This window comes from Xyrauchen texanus, chromosome 34, assembly GCF_025860055.1.
Source record: "Xyrauchen texanus isolate HMW12.3.18 chromosome 34, RBS_HiC_50CHRs, whole genome shotgun sequence".
In the NCBI taxonomy this organism is placed as follows: Eukaryota; Metazoa; Chordata; class Actinopteri; order Cypriniformes; family Catostomidae; genus Xyrauchen; species Xyrauchen texanus.
In genome coordinates this window covers 34,464,854-34,478,128 of record NC_068309.1, presented here as the reverse complement: position 1 = coordinate 34,478,128, position 13,275 = coordinate 34,464,854, and the positions used below count along the sequence as shown (strand labels likewise).

At 35.3% G+C, this 13,275-nt stretch overlaps 1 protein-coding gene across 1 annotated transcript in view; it reads left to right on the top strand.

The window, feature by feature from the left end:
* The first annotated feature begins 324 nt into the window (after positions 1–324).
* Positions 325–13,275, top strand: part of LOC127627701 (protein Shroom3-like) — a 56,487-nt gene continuing 43,536 nt past the window's right edge. The window contains exon 1 of the mRNA XM_052104204.1: positions 325–467. The gene's annotated coding sequence lies outside the window, so the exon portion shown is untranslated. The remainder of the gene's footprint in view (positions 468–13,275) is intronic.

Below are 13,275 nucleotides of genomic sequence, written 5' to 3'. Positions count from 1 at the left end.
AGATTCTGAATTTGGGGTTTTCATAAGCTGTAAGCCATAATCATCAAAATGATATCAAATAAAGGCTTGAAATATCTTGCTTTGCTTGTAATGAGTCTATATAATATATTAGTTTCACTGAAATTAATGAACTTTTGCACGATATTGTAATTTTTCGAGTTTCACCTGTATGTTTGATCATAAAGGGTTCAGAAATTGTTTCTCCTGTGCTGACTCCGCCCCTTAATAAACACCGCCTACTATAAACCCGCCTCCAATTGCTCATTGGTCGCTTGCTAATCTACGTCAACATTCTCTGAACAGAGGTGGCAGTCGGTACAGTGTGGCTGAGTGAAGCGTCAGGACCGGTCAGGACGCTCGGAGTTGTGTTTATAATAGGCATTTTGTGTAATTAACAGACGCTGATGGTATGAAACACGCAAGAGTCGTACAGTGAGGTCGGAATACATCCTTTCTGATGTGTGCAGGTAAGCTGCTCTCAGTGGAGTTGTTTAAACTGTTGGTATCGCTGTGTAAATGTGATAGTTTAGCTCAACGGCACACTGCAACAGGTGGATAATATAAGATTCTGTGGACAGAAATATTCTGAATGGTTTTAGTTTAGACTGGATGCACATTAAATATGCTTTAGTGTAGTTAGTATACTAAAATGCACGTATTTTTTATAAAGCAAAGGTGTCTTTGTACTAACATTATTATTACACAAGGGGGTCTTTATTCTCAAGTGTATGTTTGAGGGACTTTGTCACCAGTGAAAGATGTGATCACGCTGATCAGACCGTGTAAAAAAAGTTATTATAGATAGATAGACAGATATAATAATATAATATATAATGAATAAATAATAATTGTTGTTTTTCAATTATATTTATTGTATGGTCACTATTATAGTGGTCTTTATATAGTATTGTGATTTAGTGAATTATTGATATTAGAACTATTTTGTGCTTTTATGACACATAAACTCATCTTAAAATGCCAATATTTTTCAGAACGTGATCATGGGTTGAAAATTAGTTTGGAAGGGTTTTTGGCTCAGTTCTTTGTCTGTTCATAACAACTGTGTTGCATTACCGGTTTGGTTCTATCAAATGGGTCACAGTAGAGTTAGCTGAATTATTCAGTGTTCGTTTGGCCCAGTAATATGTGTAAGATAAATTTAGAGTGGTTTGAAAGGTTACAGTAGTTCTGAGCATTGTTCGGTGGAAACTAGACACTAAGGTTTTATCTGTTGTTGAAACTCTATCAGTCCTCTGGTGAAAAAAGACTCCCCATGCCTCCCCACATCCTCGGTGGGCTTTGTAGGATCCAGGTGTAACACAGCATGCAAGACATTGGACACACAAACAAATGCCATTGCAGCTAGAAGCTAAATGCCAGAACACGCAATACTAAACTACACTGCCTGGTCAAAAACTAAATTCACACACTCTAATATTTAGTTGGTCCAGCTTTAGCTTTGATTACGGCGCTCAATAATCATGGCATTGTTTCGACAATCTTGTGCAACGTCACAACGTTTCTTTCTGTCCAGAGTTGCATTAATTTTTGGCCGAGATCTTGCATTGATGACGGGAGAGTCGAACCACTATGTAAAGTCTTCTCCAGCACATCCCAAATACTTTTAATGGGGTTAAGGTCAGCACTCTGTGGTGGCTAGTTCATGTGTGAAAATGATTCCTCATGATCCCTGAACCACTTTTTTCACAATTTGAGCCAGATGAATATTGGCATTGTCATCCTGGAATATGCCCATGCCAACAGGGAAGAAACAAATCCACTGATGGGATAAACTGGTCATTCAGTACATTCAGGTTGTCAGCTGACTTCATTTTATTGCTGTATAACGTGGCTGAGCCTCGACCCCAGATCATAACACTGCCTCCAGAGACTTGTACAGTGGGCACTATGCATGACGGGTTCATCGCTTCATTTGCCTCCCTTCTTACCCTGATGTGCCCATCACTTTGGAATAGGGTAAATCTGGACTCATCAGACCACATGACCTTTGTCCATTACGCCAGTCAAATCTTTATGCTCCCTAGTAAATTTAAGTAGGTTTTTCTGATTAGACTCACTAACAAGTGGCTTTCTTGTGGCCACACAGCTGTTTATTCCCAATCCTGTAAATTCTTGTCTTTTTATCCCAACCACATTTCTTCTGTAAAGCTGATGGTTCAACACTATTCTTCCATGTTTTAATAATTTGTTGGACAGTTCTTAACCCAATTCCAGTGATTTCAGTAATCTCCTTGGTTGTTTTTTTTTTGCTTGATGCTGGCCAATAATTTCCCCCTTCTGAAACACACAAACATCCTTTCCACGATCATGGGATCAGTCTTCCGACATGATTGTTTAAGAAATGAGAAGCTACACACTGCATCAGTTAGGGATAAAATAATTGTTCCTAGCTGAAACATATGAATCACTGCAATAATGATCCAATCATAGACTCTTAAGTTTCTGCTTATTTAAATCTAAAAGGTGACTTTTTTTTATTTTTTTGCTTGCCACCAATAAGGCACACCTTCCACATTCACAGATACTGTATAAAGGAACACATCTTCCAGATCCACAAAATGCGTGCGAAGAGAGCTTTTTATCACAACTGATGTTCTTGAACAACAAAGAAGTTTTTCAGTTTTTCTATAGAACCCATGACAGGTGCAATTATTCTTGCACACTGTCCAGTATCGCCATGCATACTTTTATGTCTGGCTATTGACGTGAGTTTTGTTTCACTGCAATAATCATTTGTCCATGAAGAAACATTTGCAGTAATGACCTTTTGAATGAAGACAATATGAGGAAAACGGCTGATTGTCTGGGTGTTCACACGTTTCCTTTAACAAACATCCACAATGCAAACTGGTTTGTCCAGGCAAGAGCTCACTATATCAAACTTGTTTGACTTTCACATACAAACTGGGAATGCTGAACTAAGGGATAGTTCACACAGAAATTAAAATTTGGTCATCATTTATTTACCCTCATGCTGTTCCAAACATTTCTTTCTTCCAGGGAACAGAAAGGAGATGTTAAGCAATAAGTTTAGTCTCAGTCACCATTCACTTTGATTGTGTTGAAAAAAATGCAATGAAAGTGAATGGTGACTGAGACTAACATTCTGCTTAACATCTCCTTTTTATTCCCTGGAAGAAATTAAGTCATATGGTTTGGAACGACATGAAAGCATGTGAATGATGACAGAAGTTTCATTTCTGGGTCTACTATCCCTGTTCTGGGGTAATTGCTACAGTAGCATTCATTGCAAAACTTTCTTTTTGATGAGATCTAATATATCTATCACACATTAAAAATGGCATTACAGGTAGGGCAGATGTTAGTCGGACATGATGAAGGTAAACCGATCCAGAGTGCAGTCACCTGAGCTCTTGTTGTAATGAATAGTGTCCAACAATTACTTATGCAAGGATGTAATTGTGTAGTCTGCTGATTATGTTCAACCATGAAAAAATTCTCCAGTCATCCCTTGAGGATTACAGGGACTGTTCAGCCAAAAATGAAATTCTGTAATTATTTACTCACCCTCATGTCATTCCAAACCTGTGTGCAGTTATTTTTTTATGTGGAACACAAAAGTAGAAATCATTGAAGATGACCGCTCTTTTTTTTTTTTTACAACAGTTTATAGTGACCACTCATTAAGCTTAAAAAAGGACAAAAACAGACCACAATTTAAGTCGTTATTCACAGATAATCTAACCCTCTGCTAAAGCTCATGTCTACTCCACCTTCATGTCCAAATTCAAATATGGTGTATCAACATAATGGACGGCAAAAAACTTCTCGCACTTGCACTGAAAAAAAAATTGGGAAAAGGTAGTTTGTCCGCTTTACTAAATCATATTAATTGTAATCTACATAAAATTTTCTATTCATGTAATTCTCTCAAATGTGCACTCTACTAGATGACATTATGTTGACCATGAATGTGCACCAATCAAGTATTTTCAACAACATGAGTAGGGGATTTGTTGTTCCCAGAATGCTTTGCGTGACTCGCCTCAATCCGGGTGGAGGACGAATCTCAGTTGCCTCCGCGTCTGAGACTGTCAACCCATGCATCGTATCACGTGGCTTGTTGAGCGCATTACTGTGGAGGCTTCACAACATCCACCGCGGCATCCATTCACAACTCACCACACACACCACCGAGAGCGAACCACATTATAGCGACCACGAGGATGTTACCCCATGTGACTCTACGTTCCCTTGCAGCCAGGCCAATTTGGTTGCTTAGGAGACCTAGCTGGAGTCACTCAGCACGCCCTGGTATTTTATGTATTTTTGAGCATGATGAGAAAAGGGGATGACTTAATAGTATTTAATGTTGTTATTTTGGGATTTAGAACCAATTCTATTATGCTGCATTACCTTTGATGTGAAGAGCGGAGCGTTTGCTTAGTTTGAGGATTAGCTAACTAGCATAACTTAACAGCATAAATCAGTAATGCTACTTAGCATTTAGCATGTTAATGTATGCTGTTGCTTGTTAAAAGTTAGCTAACTAGCATAACCTGACAACATAAATCAATAATGCTACTTAGCATTTAGCATGTTAATGTATGCTGTTGCTTGTTAAAAGTTAGCTAACTAGCATAACCTGACAACATAAATCAATAATGCTACTTAGCATTTAGCATGTTAATGTATGCTGTTGCTTGTTAAAAGTTAGCTAACTAGCATAACCTGACAACATAAATCAATAATGCTACTTAGCATTTAGCATGTTAATTAGGGCTGCACAATTAATCTAAATAAAATCGAAATCACGAATTGACCTTGTAGGATTATTAAATCATTAAGGGCTGCAATTTAATTAATTAAATAAATAGTCTGTTCACTTCGAAGTTTATTTGCGCTGTGCTGTCTGTATAAAATTAGAACATTATAGTGTTTCAGAGTTCAGTTCCTTTTCCTTACATCCACTAAGCACTTTATTTACACTTGCATCCTGCGTGAAGCAGTTTTTATTATCATCAGCGGTAGTTTATTAAATGATTGCTGATCAAACAGCATTAACAGTAACACCTGTAGAGTTCAGAAACATGCACTCTTCCTCTATTCTCATGTCATTTGTTTATCCTACGAGAGAGCGTGTCACGCTTATTACACTCCCAGCGGCAAAATAATCAAAGTGGAACTAATATTACCAACATCCAACAAAATGAAAAGGAAGGAACGTACATATAATAAATCTTTATAAAATATTGATATACTATAATATAATGCATTGTTAAATGAAATAATAAAAAAATGAATAATTTTTTTATTTAAATGAAACTTTCACTTTAAGTTTAATTAGACCAATGGTTTACCAGTTCAACTTCAGTTTGACATTAAGCCTCATTCTTTAGGATTATCTTATATGCAATCGAGAATAGTTTGTATAAGCCTACTTGTTTTTAAAGCCAAGAGTAAAGAGTAAATTGAACATTTTGTGTTTATTTAATTATTCAGCCAACCAGCAGTATTTTTGACTGCAACAACTTAAAAAAAAAAAAAAGATATAATTTTTTGACAAAAAAAGAAATTCAGTTAACATTGACATTGAGCAGAACGTTTACATATAACCAATTTTAACAGATCTGCTGATAAAAAGTTAAATTATCCACAGAGGATTAGATGAAAATAAATTTGGGTTTCAAAAACTAGTGATGATTAGTGGGCTGAGACCCAATCACAAAATAGAAAAATCATTCAATATTAACGTTCTTAAAAAAGGCTTAAATTTCTATGGAAAAAGATTTTGGGGTCAAATTTGGGGATAAAAATGGCCAGGTAGTTTTTTTTAATGCCAGGTTTTATCATCCAGATGCAATCATTGGCAGAAGATATTATATTAACGACGATGAATAACTATGACTGTTGTTGTTTGGAGAAGAGCGGTGCAAAGATTCGAGTTTTGTCATTGTATGAATGTACAGACTCATGATGTCTTACCCTCTTACTCTCTCAGTCCTGTGGATTGTCCCAGAATAAGCCGTGTTCATTTGGGGTATTGTTGAGAAACAGAACCTATTGTGTAATGATCTCAGCTCAAGCACAGTGTGTGTTTCTGAGGAGCGGTTCTTCAGCTGGTCACATCAGGGAACCAGCACACTGACAAAATGTTTGCATTTTCTGAAGAGTATGTTAATTGTAGTTGTGTGGACTGGGCTGATATGATTGATGCTAACTAGGGCTGCAACTAATGATTATTTTGATAATAGATTAATCTAATGATTATTAGAATGATTATTCGACTATTCTGCGATTTTATTTATTTATAAAAAACATTTGCTGCAACAATTAATCATTAGCTTTTAATCGATTATTCAGCTTGTGCCTGACTTAAAAGGTTGTATTAAACATGCTTGCTAACAATAAAGAGGACAAAATCATCTTTAAAAAATACATCTAAATGACATTCACTGATATAATGGGAATTAATTCAGTAAAGAAATTCACTGTAAAAACAACAACTATTGTTATCAAGTGTTTTTGTCTTGTTTTCCATGTAAAATTGTCTAAAACTCCTTAAAACAAGATAAATTTACTTGTGAAGCAACATATAAGATATTTAGACTTGCTTTAAGAGAATGTATCTTAAATATACAGTAAGTGTATTTTGTATATAAGTGTATTTTTTCACTTGGTTATACTTCTGTGAGTGCAGTAAAGACAAAATATACTTATACTCAAGATCTGTTCTCTAAAAGCAAGACTAAATATCTTACATGCTGCTGCTCAGGTGAATGAAACTTTTTTTTTTTTTTTTAAAGGATTTTTAGATATTTTAAAATATTTGTATTTTTAATATTATTTTCAACATTCTAAGATAAAAAGTGTTTTTCTGCAGTATAGCTGCTAAAGAAAATGTAAATTTTTACATATTTATATGGGAAAACAAGCCAAAACAAAAACGAATCAAAAACATATTTTGTTGTAGTGTATAATGGGGTGAAGACTTCCTCTCTCACCTTTCTGTTCACTTTGAACTGAAGTGATTCTCTCCTGCATCATCATTAAAGTTTCATGTATGTTAAATGAGATCAACCGACTATTCGACAACGGAAACATTTTTGACACATTTTTATTGTCGACTTTGTCAATAATGTTGACTTGTCTTTTCAGCCCTAATGCTAAGGTATTGTGGCTAGTTATCAAGATGTTCCAATGTAGTTGATCAGGTGTTCTGAGTGGTTTTTAGTATGTTGCTATGCGGTTGCTAGGGTGTACAGGTTGGTTGCTAGGTGGGTAGTCTCAAGTCTCTGTGATATACTGGTCGCTATGGCTTGAGTCAAAAGTAGTTCTTGCGTGGCTCTTTGTACATATTGCAATATTTTCCTGATGAAATGAACATTTAGAGGCGCTTGAACAACAATGACTTTTATTCCCTTTCACGCAATTCACGAGTAAGACTTGTAAGAGATTATCAGTTCTTAAACACTTACTTTTTACCCTGTTCCACACACCGTGTTATATTATGACATCTAAACACTTTTACTATAGTGCCTGACTTGTAAGGTGACGCATTTCAATGCAAACTACTTTGATAAGCTTGTTCGTGTGTGATAAATTTACGCGATAGCTCAACTGATAGAGCACTGCACTTACGATGCAAGGATCGGGGGACGAGTACTGTAGAGCACGCAAGTCCACACGTGAGCCCAAAGTGTCATAGAAGCACCACAAAATGACTTGGTTGCTTCAGCAATTGCGTTTTTCATCTCGCATTTGCTTTAATGACACTATCGGTTAGGTTTAGGTTTATGGTAGGGAGGTAGGTTTAATGATTTAAAACTCTCTTTTAGTGCCACTTGGTGAATATTTTACATCGGAACTGCTGCAATACGTGTAATGAACCATATAGCCTAATATAATTTTTCAAAAATGACACCTTATTTCTCAAATGTCACTTATTTCTCATGAGATCAGGCTACATAAAGCACTTTGAAATGTACTAGTACACCTTTCTGCAATAAGCTGCATGATGCAAAATAGTGCACAAATGGGTGCGATGAGTTATGCACTAAAGTTTAATACGTAGTGTTAGGGGTGTGCTCAAATCACTAATGTTAAATATAAGCAATAGTAATAGTGTTGCTTTCTGTAGCATTATTTCAGTGTTAGAAATCAATCGACATACTCATAGTTCATCAACTGAGAGAGTTGTGCACAATAAATTGTATGACTAACTCATAAAGAGGAAGCAGCGTGATCCAAACGGACGACCATCGGCTCCCTGGGGAAATTCCTGTAGAATGTGACAGAATGCTTCAGCGAGTGATCAAGTGTGACAAAAACATACTGTAGGACAATGAGACGACAGACATTATAAATGCACTCGGCTGTTAATCTGGAGAGGAGAATTCCTCTGTTGGTCAAAAGTTGCACCAATTTCTTATGACAGTACACAAGCAAGAATTTAGTGAAACTTTTGTAATGCATTGATTTAATGAGATCAAGTTAATAAAAAAAAAAAAAAGCCCCTGAGAATATTTTTACTGTTATTTTGTTTCCGGGTGAATTTTAGAAAACTTATCAAGAACATATACAGATCACATTTCACCCCAAAATCAAAAGAAGAAAATACGAAATTATATTTTGCTGAGGTGTGTAATTTTGTGGATATTTAAATTAACTCTTGATTTAATGCCTCAGTACAGTGAGATTTAATTATCTAAAAAATTTGGGCAATTAATCATGTCCCCGAACTGTATAAAGGAGTATTTCTACCATCGGAGCAATTCAAGCTTGAAGTACCTCTTGTTTTCAGCAGGGGGCAGTAAGCGAAACTCCAGCTGTTTAAACAATGCACAGCTTATACAGAGAACAAATCACACTCAGGCTTGCTTGACACTTGAGACAGCACAAGATGAAGATGCGTTTTTGCATTCAAACACAAATAGGCTTAAGTTCAATAAAATGAAAATAAACAATATATATCCTTCTAAAGCAACTTTTTTATATTGGTCCTAATCTTCTGCTGTCTAAAGTGTCAAGCAAAACTGAGTGTGGTGTGCTCTTTATAAGCTGTGAATTGCCAATACAGCTCGAGCAGGGGTGGGCAACTATTTTGGTAAAGGGGCCACATCAGGTTTTAAGAAGTGCAAAAAACTGAATAAAGGCTGAGCTTATAAATTTATTTTACCATCTCTACTTCCCAGTTCATTTATTATTCAATTTAACACTTTCTACATCAGAGGTCTGTTTTAATAAAAAAAAGAATTACATTTATAGAACTTTTAATGTTTGTCGCAAAGCGGGCGAGTTGACTTATTTTTTTCTAAAACATTACCCGAATACATGCTAAAAGGGACATGATGCGGGTCTCCTCGATGGTTTGACTTTCAGCACACGACAGAATAACACAGACTGCATGACTATGATAAATGATTACTGCAAGAGTTAAATTAACATACAGGTGTGAAGGGACTGCAACATTTCTAAATTGCACAAATAATAAATACATATACTTATTCATCTCTGGCTTGCTTTTGCTCGCATGTCAATGATGCCGAGATCTACTTTTATCACTGAGAAGGTTTACCTGCAAAATTTGTAGCACCAAACATCACAAGCAGCCTCAAGAATGGACACAGAGTGGCCGTATAACACTTTTCCTTGAGCAGAATATTGCACTACAGATCTAAGTTTGTTCGAGAGACAGAAATAGTGCACTCGTGTGCATGGTGCATGGTTGCCAGATTGCATAAAATAAGTATAACATTAGATGGAATATTTCCAATTTGCACAAGTATAAATCTCAAACTGGGGGTGTTTCATCTCTTATCTGGCAACCCTGATTATGTTAAACGCTTGTGGAGACGCGTTAAGTCCCAATGCAAGTTAACTGAAGTATCCAAAGAAAATAAAAATGCTTTTACAATAATTAGCCGCTGGCCACATTAAACCATGTGGAGGGCCTGATCCGGTACTTCAAGCATGAATTGCTCCGATGCAGGGGTGTAAAGTAATCAAGTAAAAATACTTAAATATTATACTTAAGTATTTTTGGGGGATTTGTACTTTATTCAAGTGCAGTTTAACAGAATACTTGTACTTTTACTTTATTACATTTCCAAAGAATAAATACTACTTTTTACTCCTTATAATTTTATTAAAACTTGCACAGTACTCATTCAATTTTTGCCACCTTTACTCTGCATCCGACAAAAACAGACCTGAAGTCAGTCATTTCAAATAGTGTTGCACGGCAGCTGTATGGAGTTCCAAGCATCTGCAGAGGTGTAATTTTGGATCTGATTTGAGCTTCGTATATGTTGCAATATTTGTTTGTATGTAACCATCTGACTGAATGTAATGTATTTATTCAAAACTATGAGCATGAAGTGAGAAACACTGACAGTTTTTGTCCTAAACTCTATTCTAAACGCCTGCTACTTCTACAGATTGGACTGTTATGAAGTTAAAAATGATCATTTGTTACAAATATATATATATATATATATATATATATACATACATGCAGTACTGTGCAAAAGTTTTAGGCACTTGTGAAAAATGTTGCATAGTGAGGATTTCTTCAAAAATAATTACATAAATAGTTCTAATTTATCACTTAATGTCACACAAAGTCCAGTAAACTTAAAAAAGCTAAATCAATATTCGGTGTGACCACCTTTGCCTTTAAAACAGCACCAATTCTCCTAGATACACCTGGACACAGATAGGATGTTCCAAGCTTCTTGGAGAATTTGACACAGTTCTTCTATCTGTTTATGCTGTTTCAACTGCTTCTGTCTCTTAATGTAGTCTCAGACTGACACAATGTTCGTTGAGGGGCTGTGTGGGGGCCATGACATCTGTTGCAGCTCTACATGTTCTTCTATTCTATTCTATTTGTAAAAGTAATGTTTGGGAGTCTAACATTTATATTTCATATTGACACACTAAAGCTGAATATCATAAATAACCATCATAAGACAAATGCTTTTGTGAAACATCTTATGTGCCTAAGACTTTTGCACAGTACTCTATATATATAAACAAAAGGCTTTTGTAAATAAATATGTACATGTCATTTATTTCTACACTTGCCTTCATATTTAAATCATATCTATGAATTTCTACTCCCTATTTGCTGAATTATTATCGTTATTATTTTTGTTAGCAACTATTAATTATAATAATAACTATAAAACCAGAAATGATGATAATAATAATGATGATAAAAATAATGGAATCAGAGTAATTATTAATTATACATTTTATTGAATTCATCCATCTGCTCAACAACAAGGTTTGGTAGCAAACCTCAGAAACAATTCACAAAACCAACAACATTAGTAACTTACTTAAAAGCTTCAATTGAAATGTATTTATGTTTCTCTTTGTCTCAAAGGGTTAGGTGCTCTAACATCACAATTCGTGAGTGCCTTCTCCCATGCAACGAACATTGCGTGACTTGCGACATTTTTGCTAAATAACTTTATGTGGTTCATTACACGTCTCGGGGCAGTTCCAAAGTGAAATGTTCACTGTGTGCTGCTAAAGAAGAGTGAAATGATCTCCTGAACAGATGAGGTTTTTAAGGTTAATGTTCTATCAAGATTTAAATAAACAAAACCGACTTCCCTACCCTAAACCTTAAACCTAAACCTTACCGATAGTGTCAGAAAAAGCAAACGTCTGAAGCAACCATGTCAATTTTGACTTCTCCGCTTGTGTGCTCTTCAGGACTCGTACCCCGTTCCATTGCATCGCATATGAAATGCTCTTTCAGATGAGCTAACGTGCAAGTTGATCACACTTAAACAAGCTTTGAAATTACAATGAGTCATGCGCGACAGTAAAAGTGTTTATATGTCATAAAATAACATTGTGTGAGGAACCGGGTGAAAAGTGTTTGTGTAATGTGTCATTTACTCGTGATTTGAGTGAAAGGGGATAAAAGTCATTGTTGTTTTATCGCCTGTAGTGTTCATTCCACCAGGAAATTGACGTGTTACATAAAAATCATTTAACAAAATGTAGTTATTATAACATGATTCTTTGACCAGGTTGTGAATGCCAGGGGGGTGGGTGGGAAAAATGACAGTCCTCGGAGACAGTAAAAAGGCGACTTAAGCCAATCGAATTTATCAACATCCTCTCTCACACAATCTCATCTCTTGATTTCATTCTAGCAACTTTTTACTTTTTTAATACTTAAGTACAATTTAATGTGAATTCTTTTACTTTCACTCAAATATGTTTTTGGCTAGATACTTGGACTTTTAATTGAGCACAGTAAGTTCACTTAAGCTTAATTTCTGAGTACTATTTACACCCCTGCTCCGATGCTGCTCCGATGCTGCTCCGATGCTGCTCCGATAGTAGGAATATTCCTTACTACAGTCCGGGAACAAGATTAATTACAGTAATGTTTTCTATAATTAATTGCCCTGCATTAAGGTGTTAAATCAACAGCCCTAATTTAAACATCAACAAAATGACACACTTCATTTCTTATTTTTGTTTTATGAAAAATATATGAAAATATACATTTTACTAATAATATATATATATATATTTATAATTTGTCATATTTTGGCTTTTTAAAATGAACAAATCCATGTATTTTTATCAATAAATATGATATGATTTTGTTAAATCTTTATTGATTAATTGGATAAAATAATATTTACATTGAATTGTCAAACATGTTCTAAAAACTGGTACTCTCTCTCTTTAGATGCATCAGGGAAATCAATATTTTACCCACCCCTATAAAAGAGCAGCAATTTTAAGCCTGAGATGGATTAAATAATAAATAGATGCTTGTCTGAGTAAACTGGGGTCAATTCTAATCAATATAAGCGATTTTTTAAAAAGAAAAAGATATAATTATAATTGGAAATTTGTGTTAGCTTTTTTGGGGTGCAATGTGGCCTGGACAAGATTCTCTCTTGGAAATTCTCCATGTTTAAGAAAATAAAGAAAATGTCAATTCCAAGCTCATTTTAACGTTTTGGAGGGCATAACTCAATCCCCTCATGATATTGACTCTCACCCTGACAGAAGATACATGAACGTGAGTGAGATGAACTGTCAGTGCGTCTCACATAAATCCGCTGTCATTTCAGCTCGTGAAGGAGCTATTTACAATATGCTGACATGTGGCAGACGTGGCATTTATCCCATAATTACAGTATATTTCAAACACAATGTTTGAGTCAGCAGAAATACTGGAGCTAGATTAAAAAAAAGTCCTGTTTGTAAATGTAGTTGTATTGCAAACGTTAAAATCTATCACCTTACAAG